Here is a 13,920-nt window from a genome sequence, read left to right on the forward strand (position 1 = left end):
AGACATTTTTACTGAGATAATTATATATTCACAAGGAATCATAAGAAGTAACCCAGTGAGGTCTCCTAAGATCTTTTACGTAGTTTTCCCCAATATAGCATTTTGAAAAATTCTGTATTATATGTATTACATTATACATCATATTGCATACATTATAGATCATAACTAAGATATTGACACTATACATTTGAGTGATTTCATTCATATTTTGCTTTACTTTTACTCTGTGTGTGTGCATGCACGTGTGCCTGTATTTGGTTCTGTATAAACTTGTGTGTCCACTATCACAGTAAAGACACTGAAGAGTTCCATCACTCCAAGGGAAACTTGCTTAGTGCTTTGATAACCACACCCACCTCCTTACCATTTGTTTCTCTCCCACCAGGTCCCTTACCCCTGGCAACCAGTGGTCTTCCTACATTTCTAAAACCTTGTCATTTCGCACTTTATATAAATGGAATTATACCTTTCAGCTGTGAATGTTTCACTCAGCATAGTTCCTTAGAGATTAATCCAAGTTGTTGTGTGTATTCACAGTTCATTGCTTTTTATTGATGAGTAGTATCCCATGTACCACAGCTTGTTAAACCACTCACCCGCTGAAAGACATCTGGGTTGTTTGCAGTTTGGGGCAATTATGAATAAAGCTGATATGAGTGTTTGTGTGCAGGTTTTTGTGCAAACATGTTTTCACTTACATGCAATGAATACCCAAGAGCTCAATTGCTAGGTTGTATATTAATTGATGAGTTTTATAAGAAACTACAAAGCTGCGTTCCAGAATGTACCATTTTACATTTCTGCCAATGATATAGTCGTTATCTTATTTCTCTGCATCTTTGCCAGCATTTGATGTTGTCACTATTTTTCATTTTACTATTTTGATAGGTATGGAGTGAAAGCTCATTTTGTTTTTAATTAGCATTTTTCTAATGACTGATGATATTCAATACCTATTCATATGCTCATTTGCTTCAGTGAAATAGATTTTTTTGTAGTTTTCCTATTTTCTAATTGGTTTGATGATTTCTGTTGAATTTTAAAATTTCTTTATACATTTTTGATAGTAGCGCTTTGCCAGATTTGTGATTTCCAGGTATTTTCTCCCACTCTGTAGCACGCCTTTCCAATTTAATAGGGTTTTTCACAGGAAGAAAAGGATTCAATTTCAATGAGATTCTATTTAGAAATTTACTCTTTCATAAATCATGCTATTTGTGTCAAGTCTTTGGCCTGAGACTCTGAAGATCTACTCTTCCTACCACCCAAAAATGTTTGTTACACTTTTCATGTCCATATACAATCAGTTCTGAATTAATTTTTGTTTAAAAACTGAGGTTTAGATTGAAGGTGTTTTTTGGTTGTTTGTTTGTTTATGGATACCCAAATACTCCAATGCCATTTGTTGAAAAGGCTATTCCCAATGTAGAAACTATGAAGTAATTACTAAAAAAGAAGCTAAGAAACATTATTATTGCCTACATGCTTATCCTTTAGCGTGTATGTGTGCATGGATGTGGTACAAATCTGTATTAGTCGGGGTTCTCTAAAGGAACAGAATAAAGAGGAAGTATGAATATAAAAAGGGGATTTATTAAATTGGCTTACACAATCAGAAGCTGGATAGTCCCACAATGGCCATCTGCAGGCTGGAGAACTGGAGGAACCAGTAGCTCTAAAGTTCAAGAGACTGAAGCCTCAGAACAAGAGGGATCAATGGTGTAACCCCAGTCCGAGCCCAAAAGTTTCTGGAAACTCCCTGGAGAATCACTGGCAGAGTCTGCTTTGGAAGAATGGAGGAGCAAAGAGTCTGATATCCTCAGTTACAGTAGCCTTTCAAGAAGAATCAAGCTTGCATCGGCTGCTGCTTCCTTGTTCTTCCAAATTTTATTCCTTCTAAACTTCCAACCTGTTGGACAATACTGCCCACACTTAGGGAGGGTCTCCACTTCAGTTCCCTATCCCACATGCCCATCATTCCTGGATATACCTTCATTGACATACCCAGAAGCCTCTTAATCTTAGATATCTCTTAATCCAGTCAAGTCGACAATTCAAATTGATCATTACAGAACCTTTAAGATCTACTGTCTTAGCAAATCTCAAGTAAAAATACAGTATTATTAGCTATAGTCACCATGCTTATTCACCCTACCTAAAGAAAAGTCTGTGCCTATTCCACTTCCTGCCCCTAGTTGCTGGCAATCACCATTTTACTCTCTATTTATATGACTTCAACTTTCAGATGCCACTTTTAAGTGAGATCAAATAGCATGTTTTTCCATGCCTGGTTTGTTAGACTTAGCATAATGTCCTCTAGGCTCATCTACGTTGCTACAAATGACATTTTACAAACACACACATATACTTCTTTCATACACATATGATTATAGATAACTACATATATATGTTAATGTGATTACATATATATCACATTTTCTTTATCCATTCATTCATGGATGGAAACTTAGTTTGGTTCCATATCTTGGCCATTGTGAATAATATTTCCATTAACATGGGAGTGCAAATATCTCTTCAAATATTGATCTTCAAAATATTGACTTATTTTCATTTGGATATATGCTAAGAAATAAGATAACTAAAACATAAGTAGTTCTATGTACTTTATAAGGAAACTCTGTAACATTTTACATAATGGCTGTACCAATTTACATTCTCACACATAGTGTACAAGTGTTCCTTTTTCTATATCCTAGATGTCATTTGTTGTATTTTAGCTTCTTCATAAGAGCCATTCTAATAGGTATAAGATGATAGCTCAATGAGCTATCATCTTATACCTATTAGGTTTTGATTGTATTTATCTGATAACTAGTAATATTGAGGTTTTGATTGTATTTATCTGATAACTAGTAATATTGAGGTTTTGATTGCATTTATCTGATAACTAGTAATATTGAGGTTTTGATTGTATTTATCTGATAACTAGTAATATTGAACATTTTTTTGTGTAACTATTGGTATTTGTATATGTTTTGAGAAATGTCTATTCAGGTCTTTTGCCCAATTTTAATTAGGTCATTTTCTTGCTATTGAATTGTTAGTTATATATTATGGATATTAATGCATTATCAGATATATGATTTATAAATATGTCTCCCTTTACATAGATTGTTTATTCACTCTGTAGACAGTTTGCTGAGTAGAAGATTTTTAGTTTGATGGAATTTTTTTCTTTTTTGGTCTATTTTTGCTTTTGTTGTCTATACTTTTGGGATCGTATCTAAAAAAAAGTCATTGCCCAGACCAACACCAAAAACCTTACTTACCCTTTATATTTTCCTTTGGAAGGTTTATGGTTTTAGGTCTAGGGATACGTCTTTTATTCATTTTGATTTAATTTTTACATATGGTGTAAGATGAGATTCTATTTTCTTTCTTTTGCAACTGGATGCCCAGTTTGTTCCATGCCTTTTAATGAAAGCTATTTGCCCCACTGTATGTTTTTGGCAACTCTGTAGAAGATCAATTGATTGTAACCACATTGGTAGGTTGCATTTTTCTAGGAATTCACCCATTTCTTGTAGGTTATTAATTTTATTGGTGTATAATTGTTCACAGTTATCTCTTATGACCATTGTACTTCTGTGGTATCAATTATCTCCATTTTCATTTATTTTATCTATTTGACTTTTCTTTTTTTCATAGTATAGCTAAAGGATTATTAATTTTATTTTTTGAAAAAGCCATTTTTTAGTCTCATTGATCTTTTCTATTGATTTCCTAGTCCCTCTTTCATTTATTTCTGTCCTGATCTCTATTTTCTTCTTTCCGATAAATTGGAACGCATTTTGTTCTTTTTCCTTTTCCAGTTCTTGGAGTTTTTTAGCTACAGATTTAGGTTTTTACTAGAGGTCTTTCTTTGTTCTTGATCTAGTTTTTATCTCACCATTAACTTCTCTCTTGGAGCTGTTATTGCTGCAACCCATAATTTTTGTTCTGTTGTGTTTCCATTTTCACGTGTCTCAAGATACTTTTAAAAACATTTCTTTGTATTTCATCTTTGACCCACTGACTGTTCAGGGGTATGGTATTTAATTCTGTTCTTAGATTTGCTTTGAGCATTATAGTTATAGTCTCTTCTGGATTGATACAAACTTCATTTTAATGTTGCATAAAACTGTGCTTCTTTATTTCTGTTTCATCTCCATCATTTTAGTTCTTGTTTAAAATTGTTGGAGGAAACACCATTTTATTATGTTTTCGTTTTTCTTTTGTATTTGTATACGTATATGTACATGTTTATTTTTTTCCTTTTTCATCTTGAGGCTTGGGTATTTGCTTTCCTTCCCAGTTCCTCCCAGTAGCTCCTATTGTCTGTCAGATGACCCTATAGTTAGCCAGTTAATTGTACAGGTTAAAAGTTAGCCTGTCAGGGCTCAAACTTTTGTTGTTGTTGTTTTCTTGTCAATTGAGAAGCAATTAATCACCTCATGTCTCATTTTTTTCATTAAAGGATGATAACTTCTTACCTCACAAAGCATAGAGAATTCTGCACATGGTACACCTAATGGTTTTTGAGTGAACTTATTTATTTTTAAGTGAATCTTTCAGTTTTGCTTTCATTAGTTTTTTTTAATCCATCACCATGATTTTCATTTCTTTTGAATCTTCTACTTAGTACTATTTTTAATATAGTTTTTAGTATATGGACCTAATACCTTTATTTATTTATTTTTATGTGGTGCTGAGGATAGAACCCAGTGCCTCTTACATGCTAGGCAAGTGCTCTACCATTGAGCTACAACCACAGCTCCTGCTTAGTACTATTTTAACTTCTATCCTAGTTAAGATGCCAGAAGTTGACTTGTCTGTTTGCATCCGAGTCCAACTTTTATTTCTATCAGATTTTGCCTTATGTATATTGTAACTCACAATTTCAGAAAGATTCTATTCTTTATCAATAAGGAATTGTCATTTTCAAATTAATGTTATATAACTCAAATCCTACTTTATTGAAAAGTGATATGACTCCTTTTGATTGTTATTTTTATGTGTTCCTTAAAAAAACATTTGGCATATTTGAATCACTGTGCTTTACCTATTTTTCTTAAAATCAGCATTTGGTTTTGGATCCAATTTTATTAATCTTGTCTTACTAAGGAGAATTTTTTACCACTGGCAGTTATTGTAATATAAATATATTTGATCTTTTATCATTTAACTTGTGCATTTTAAACTATTTTAATGGAGTTTAGCATTCTGTTAACATTATTATTGAATGGTTCTCCCCATCCCCCTTGGAGTCAAATATTTTCTTTTAGTCTTCAATAGCTTTCTTTAGTCTTAAAAATATATGCTCCTCTACATCTCTTTCAGAATCAACAGTGAAACCATACATTCATCTCGTTCCTTATTTACGATGATGCCAGTGAAACTTTTTTGTCTTCTCTGTTTTCTACTCATTTAATAACTTTTGTTGATATACTATATTTTTAGATTCAGTTTACTACATGGTTCTTTCTTTTAGATTCTTTAAAAATAATTTAAGGCATCTGTAAGTTATATATTTGGCATTTATACTCTTTTATTTTATTCCACCCATATTTATGGTTAATATTTAGACTGAATTATACCTTTGAATGATTTTAATGCTTATTGAATGCTTCTTCACACAATGATTTAGGCATTCAGTGCATTTTATTTATTTTGATTATTTTTGATAAGCTAGAGTCACTTTTTGAGCAATCTACCTAATAAAAGCAGTATAATTTCTAAGCATATCTGAGAATCTTTTTCTGTTGCTTTTACATGTGAATTAAAACTTAGCTGGGTATAATATTTTGTGTCACAACTTTTCCTCTTAATATTCTGTAGAATTTGCTCTTGTGCCTCCTCTCTGTGGGTAATATTATGGAGAAGCAAGTGCTCACCATTTCCTTCTTCACTCCTTTCTCCTTCCTCCCTTCCCCTTTCCTGTTCTTCTCCTTTCATCCTCCGTCTCTTTCTTTCACTTCTGTTTCCTCTTCTCTTCTTCCTCCTCCTCATTGACTTCTCCCTTTCTCCTCTGGTTCCTTCTCCATTTATTTCTTCCTCTCTTCCTCCTCTATTTCTTCTTCCCCTTGTCATATGCTTTCTCTTTTGTAATTTAAAAAGTTCCACCAATATTCATTAAAGAGTCTGTGTGCCATTAATTCTGCTTAGAATTCTGTGAGTCCTTTTTATATGCAAAAAGAAACTTGGGCTTTGGCTCAGTAATTTTGTCATCTAGTGAGTCTTTTTCATATTATTTCTATCCCATTTACCCTTATCTTGTTTCCAGGAACATTAACTCTTCCTCCAAATCTATTAAACTCTCTCTCTCTCTGATGGCTTTCAATTCATCTTGTTCTTTTTTTCATTCTGGGGGAGTTTCTCAGTTTGTCTTCTGTGTTTCTGATGAGCTCTCCTCTAGTCTTCATATGCCTCTCAGCAGTGTTAATGACTAGATGAATTCTACTTATGTATTTAAATTTCCCCTTTGTTCTTTCTCCCTCTCACTCTTCTAGTACATCTTTTATTTCTCAGCCACAGTTTTATGGACTTCATTTTTAATGTTGCTATAGAGGATCCTTGATATAGTGGATGTACCTTTCAGAAAATAAAATATTTTCTAAAATCTTACATTTTCTCTAGCATATGTTTTTCCAACACTTTATTCTTCACTTTATTCTTCTGCCAAATTTGTATATTATCTCTTTTATGTGAAACTTTTCTATATGTCTCCATGTTGTCTTTGTTGGGTAGTTTCCTTTGCTATTTGGTTTCCTTAGATTTCTTTCCCTGGTCAGGCAGGAAGGTTCTCCTTGGATCTCCTAGCAGTAAACCTGGCTGCCGTTAGAGTCTTCCTTTCCAATCTTAACCTGAGTTTATGAGTACAGGTGAATACTATGATATACATTGCCACAACTAGTACTGTAACTGGTGGAAAATTTTCCTTTTGAGCTTTTTGCTTCAATCACAAACTTTCTGTCTCTAACATTCTGATTGATCCAGCCTTTACAGTAGTTAAAAAAAAAAAGTCACAATGTAGTTTTTCCTAACCTCCTCCACGCCATTACTATTTTCTACAGTTAACAGACAAAGTACTAGTTGTCAAAGACAAATGCAATGAACTGCATACCTTACCCAGCAGTGCCAAGAGGAACCCAGGGGCCTTCCATTGTTACTACTTTAAACTTCTTTTTCTCTGTGGATATAAAAGGAAATCCATTTGAGATGATGCATTTTCAAAGTAAGATAAATTTGAGTTTCTCATAATTTTCTGCTCTCCCCTCCAGAAATCTCTCAAAGCGTCTGATAATGGGTAGCATTTTGTTGTTGTTCATGATACATGATTCCCTGTAGCTTAAAACATTGTTTGGTCATTTCAGTAGGTATCTGACAGGATAGATATTTGTTCTTCTTTGTTAGCATCTTTCTTATTAACCCAAGGAATATTCAACCTTAAAGTTTCACACGAACATATGACCATTTGATAATAATTATATTCCAACCTATCCATATCTATGGTTCATAATGACTCTCCTAGTATTTTGAACTTCCTTAGAAGGCACAGAAAATCCTTGCATCCAAGAGAGTATAAAATCTCCTAAAGGACAAGGATGTACTTAACAATTACTTTAAGCAATTTTTACCTTTTCATTTGGAATAGGTTCACTCATGGAGGAGGGCATATCTCACTTTTGATTCACTCAAAATCTTTGAAATTTACTTTCATCTTTATGACAATTACTAATAGATATTCACCTGTTACCATGATGACAGCAGTCATTTGAAAAAGTTGGCATTGACAAGTCACTGGACACCACAGGCAACTTACCTTTTTTCTTTCTTTCTTCCTTTTTTCTTTTTCTGTACAGAGGATTGAACTCAGTGGCACCTTACCATAGAGCTATATCTCCAGCCCCTTTTATTTTTAATTTTGATACAGGGTCTCACTAAGTTGCTCGGGATGGTCTTGAACTTGTGATTTTCCTGCCTCAGCCTTCTGAAGTACTGGGATTACAAGAGTGCACCATCCTGCCCGATTTAGGCACCTAATTTTATCAATGCTTGCACTTAGAAAATGTTGTGGCTGAAAATCCTTTTTTGAGTAGCATTCTCCATTCAGAGGGATCACATTCAGAGGATGTTGGAAAGCAGGGGCGTTGTGACTCAGACAACACAGTGTAGCTGTCATGAGCATAGACCCTGAAAATTGATTGGATTCAAATCCTCTTTTCCTCTTACTAGCTGCATGATCTTGTAAAAATCATTTAACATCTCTTTTCTTATCTATACATAGGAGGAAAAAGTAAGATCTCTCTCACAGGATTAGGGCTCATAAAATAACCTGGAATAGGGATAGAGCCATAGAAATATAAAATATGATTGCTTATTGCGGTTGCTGATGAGGACCTTGGTAGTTCAGGAAACTGGAATTGGGGTTCCTGTGGCTGAGGCAGCTTGGCTAGGAGATGTGGAACTGAAGATGATAGTGTAGTGACTGGGTGCTCCATTGTGGGACTGGGACCAACCAGCTGAATGACGTTAGTCACCTGACCTTTCTTATACATTGTTTCTATATGGGCAACTTAGGGAGACCGAGGTAAATGTCAATGTAAGGCACTTGTTCATTTAATCACTGAATTTGTAAACATCAGATTTGTAAGTTAAAATAATCAAATGCTTCCTACAGGTAAATCCTTTTAGTCAGATAAAGGGAGATAAGTAATCTGTAAACACACTTTTGTCTCATGCCCACAAATCCACATGACTTTGTGGGTGGGGGCCCAAAATCTGAATTCAAGGTAGTTTTCCTTCTATTCATCTTGATGTAAAGATATAATCTTTATGCACACAGAACTTGCTGTAAACTTTTTTATTTTAAATGTTGTAACATTATTTGCAGATGTCTTGTTATAGGCTGTAAATCTAGATGGCCTTGGGTTTGGTAATGACTTCTTTAACACAACAGCACAAACATAATATATAAAAGAAAACATTGATAAGTTGGACTTCATGAAAATTTCAAACTTTTGTGAAAGACTCTTAAGGAAATAAGAAGACCAGTCACAGACTTGGAGAGTCTTTGGAAATTACATACAAAATAAATGACCCCTACCCAAAGTATACCTAAAAGTTCTTAAAATGTCAACAAAAAGAAAAACAACTCATTTAACATGAGCCAAATATCTAAACAGATACCTCACCAAAGAATATATTCAAATGGCAAGCAAGCATATGAAAAGATGCTTAGCATTATATGTCATTAGAGGACTGCAAAGTAAAACAACAATGGCATACCACAAAACACTTACTAGAATGGTCACAGTTCAAAGAACTGACAATACCCAATGCTGGTGAGGATGTGAAACAACAGTAATCCTTATTCATTGCTTGTGATCTAGAACCTGTGGGAGACAGTTGGGCAGTTTCTTACAAAACTGTTACTGAATGATACAGCGGTTACATTCCTTGGTATTCCCCTAAGTTAGTTGAAAGCATAACCATAGGAAAATATGTATGTGGATCTTTACTATAACTTTAATCATAATTCTCCAAATGTGGAAACAACTAAGATGTTCTTTAATAGATAAATGGATCAATAAACCGTGGTACATTCGGATGATGAAATATTATTCAGCACTAGAAAGAAAGAAGCAATCAAGACATGAAAAGACATGGAGAAAACTTAAGTGTACATTGATAAGTGAAAGCCTTATGATAAAAAGAAATATATAGGGGCTGGAGTTGTAGCTCACTGTAAAGCACTTGCCTTGCAAGAGTGAGGCACTGGGTTAGATCCTCAGCACCACATAAAAAAATAGTAATAATAATAAATATATTTTAAAGATCTATTTTAAAGAAATATATGTTTTCTTTTAATATTTTTAAAAATTATTTATTTATTTTTGCATTAGAATTATTTTAATATTTGTATTAGTACATTATAGTTATACATAATAGCAGTTCATTTTGATATAATCATACATTCATGGCATATGATTTACTTCACATTTATCCCTAGCACTTTCTTTTTTTCTACCCTCATGCCTCCCCATGTTCCCCTTCCTATACTCTACTATTTATTTAATGTTGCTTTTAATTGGTGCTTTATAGATGGATATAAGGTGATATTCACTGTCTCATATTCGTATATGTAAATAGCATAATTTGGTCAATTTCATCCCACCATTCCTTCCTCTGTTGTCCCTTCTCTTTCCCTGTCTCCTCTTCCTATATTCCACTGATGTTCCTTATTTTTCTATAGGATTCTCCCCTCTTTTCCCATTATTTTGGTCTAGCTTCTACTTTTTTTGTTTCTTAAAAATTTTATTTGTTCTTTTTAGTTATACATGACAGTAGGATGTATTTTGACATATTTAACATACATGGATTATAATTCCCAGTTCTGGTGGTTGTATATGATGTGGAGTTACACTGGTCGTCTATTCATATGTTAACATAGGAAAGTTATGTTTGATTTATTCTACTGGTTTTCCTATTCCCATCCCCCTTCCTTTCCCTTCATTCCCCTTTGTCTAATCCAATGAACTTCTATCCCGCCCGCTTTTGGTGTGTTAGAATCTTGTATCAAAGAGAACATTTGGCCTTTGGTTTGGGGGGATTGGCATGATAGTCTCCAGTTCCATCCATTTACCAACAAAAGGCATAACTTCATTCTTCTTTGTAGTGGAGTAATATTTCGTTGTGTATATATACCACATTTTTTTTTATTCATTCATCCATTGAAGGACACCTAGGTTGGTTCCAAAGCTTAGCTATTGTGAATTGAACTGCTATAAACATTGATGTGGCTGTGTCACTAGAATATGCTAATTTTTAAGTCCTTTGGGTATATACTGAGGAATGGGATAACTGGGTCAAATGGTAGTTCATTCCACATTTTCTGAGGAATCTTTATACTGCTTTCCATAGTGGTTGCACCAATTTGCATTCCTATCACTAATGTATGAGTGCACCTTTTCCCTCACATCCTCACCATCATTTGTTGTTACTTGTATTCTTGATAATTGCCATTCTGATTGGAGTGAGATGAAATCTCAGTGTAGTCTTAATTTGCAGTTTTCTAATTTCTAGAGAAGGTGTTGTACATTTTTTCATATATTTGTTGGCCAATCATATTTCTTCTTGTGTGAAGTGTCTATTCAGTTCCTTAGCCAATTTATTGATTGGGTTATTTGCTTTTATGGTGTTGAGTTTTTTGAGTTCTTTATATATCCTGGAGATTAATGCTCTTTATTTGAGGTGCAGGTGGCAAAGATTTTCTTCCATTCTGTAGGCTCTCTATTCACATTCTTGATTGTTTGCTTGGCTGTGAAGAAATTTTTTAGTTTGATACCATTCCATTTATTGATTCTTGATTTTACTTCTTATGCTTTTGGAGGCTTATTGAGGAATTTGGTTCTTAAGCTGACATGATGGATATTTGGGCCTGCTATTTCTTCTAGTAGGCGCAGGGTCTCTGGTCTAAACCCTAGGTCCTTGATCCACTTTGAGTTTTGTGTAGGGTGAGAGATATGGATTTAATTTAATTTTACTATATATGAATTTTCAGTTTCCCCAGAACCATTATCTTTTCTGCAATGTATGTTTATGGTGCCTTTGTCTAGTATGAGATGACTATATTTATGTGGATTTGTCTTTGTGCCTTCTATTCTGTAGCAATGGTCTTTGTTTTGGTGCCAATACCATGCCATTTTTGTTACTATATCTCTGAAATATGATTTAAGGTTTGGTCTTGTGATGCCTCCTGCTTCATTTTTCTTACTAAGGATTGCTTTGGCTATTCTGGCCCTCTTATTTTTCCAAATGAATTTCATGAGTGCTTTTTCTATTTCTATGAAGAATCTCATTGGTAGCTTCCATTTATGAGAGGAAACATTTGACCTTTGACTTTCTGAGTCTGGCTTATTTTACTTAGCATGATGGGTTTTAATAATGCCTACGTCAAGGTTTTAAAAGGTATTTATGTGGATTGAGTGGGGAATAATATGAACTGGCCAGGGCTATATGGATCAATTTCTTCTTGGAGACTGAATTTAAAGGTTGTTCATGCATGAATCATTGTCATTTTGGATGTGAAGATTCTGCTTTTAAAATTAACATATGAATAAGCACCCTAACCAGTGATAATAAGTAATTTAGATTACTTATTATCACTGATCTGAATTTAGACTTGAGTTTTGATAGCACAATATTTTATATGTTCTAATTTGAATGTTTTGGGTGGTCTTTTTGCTTATTAGATTTCCCATTTCCACTACTCTCTCTTTACTGGCTTCACAGTCTCACATACCTGTCACATGCCATTGGGCATTCAGGTTTGTAACCTCTTAAACAGAAGACATGAAAGACTCTGTGAGTTAGCAAGTACCATAAATCATAGAACAGCATCACTTAGGTATGAAGTGGAATCTCAGGGCTCATCTCAGATCTCCTAAGTCAGAATTTGTATGTAAATAGATCTCCAAGTGATTTAATTTATATTTAGCTTGGAAATCAGAGCTTCTATTTATTAAAAAAAACTTGAAATGATTGGCTATATCTTGCAAAATGTATTTTAACAGAACATCAATTCCCGCCTTTGAGGCACCACAAACTGGAAAAGGAAGGTGGTGCATATTAATGTACTCATGAAAAGATATTGTGGGAGTTTCTCTAAACACCTTGATGGAGTAACAGGTATGGGACTTGACCTTCCATCATTAACAATTATAACACTAGAAAAATATGCTCTATAGAAGCTTTTTAAGCTTAAAGGCACAGATGGATTAAGAGCAAAGTAAAAAATATATCATGCAAATTGGAAGCATAAGAAAGGTTTATAAAGTAGACTTTATAACATACAGCATTACAAGGGAAATCAAAGGGCATTGCATAATGATAAAAGGAATAATTTTTACCAGAAAGACAACAATTCTATATCTTTGAAGATTTATTCTATATATTTGTGTATTCCAAATTTTATGAGGTAAAATCTGACAAATATAATGGGAGTTTTTTCGAAGTAGAAAATTCTAAAGCAGTCAAATTTTAACCTCATTCTCTTAGAAACTGTCATAACAAGTAAACAAAAACCCATTAAGGCTATAGAAGATCCAAACAATATCATCAACTAGCTTGACATAGTTGACAGTTATGGAACAATTCACCCAAAAATTGCAAAATACACATTTTTTCAGCTATGCACAAAACATTCTCTAAGAAAGACCATTTGTTGAGTCACAGAGTTAAATTTTGATAAATTTCAAGAGAGTAAAACCTTATAGTGTGTTCTTTCATCACAATTAAATTAGAAAACAATAAAATAATCTAAGAAATCTAAGAAAATTTAAGTGAGATTTAAGTGGAACAATTCTAAATAACCCATGCATCAAAGGAAAAATACAAAAGAAAATTTTTAAATATTTCTAACTAAATAAAGAAAACACAGCAGATCAAAATCATGCAGCTTATAGTTAAAATAGTGCTCAAAGGTAAGTTTATAGCTTTAAAGTCTATATTAGAATAAAAAAATCTTTGTGCTTAAGTTCAAGATTTTTAGTTTCCCTCTTTAAAAAAATGAACAAGCTTAACTAATTGTGATTTTGAAGAAATAAAGAAAATGTGTGCAATAACATTAAAAATTAGAAATGCTAAAAATTGGTTGTTTTGTAAGTTTAATAAAGTTGATAAATCTCAAACAAGACTAATCAAGAAAAGGAGAACTGAAATTACCATTATCAGGAATGAAAGTGGGAGTTTCCGTATGTATCCTTTAGATAATAAGGAATACATAAGACAATGTTAGAACAACTTTATGCCAACAATTCAGTACCTTAGATGAGATGGAAAATTTTCTCTCCAAACACACTTTGAAGGCAAACACACATGAAATTCCAGGCCAGATGGCTTCACTGTTGAATGTATCCT

The 13,920-nt window shown here is 33.5% G+C and overlaps 1 protein-coding gene across 3 annotated transcripts in view; it reads left to right on the forward strand.

The window, feature by feature from the left end:
- Positions 1-13,920, forward strand: part of Grid1 (glutamate ionotropic receptor delta type subunit 1) — a 702,171-nt gene that overhangs the window by 596,048 nt on the left and 92,203 nt on the right. The gene's annotated exons all lie outside the window — the stretch shown is intronic.

The sequence above is a fragment of the Ictidomys tridecemlineatus genome, chromosome 1, assembly GCF_052094955.1.
Source record: "Ictidomys tridecemlineatus isolate mIctTri1 chromosome 1, mIctTri1.hap1, whole genome shotgun sequence".
Taxonomy (NCBI): Eukaryota; Metazoa; Chordata; class Mammalia; order Rodentia; family Sciuridae; genus Ictidomys; species Ictidomys tridecemlineatus.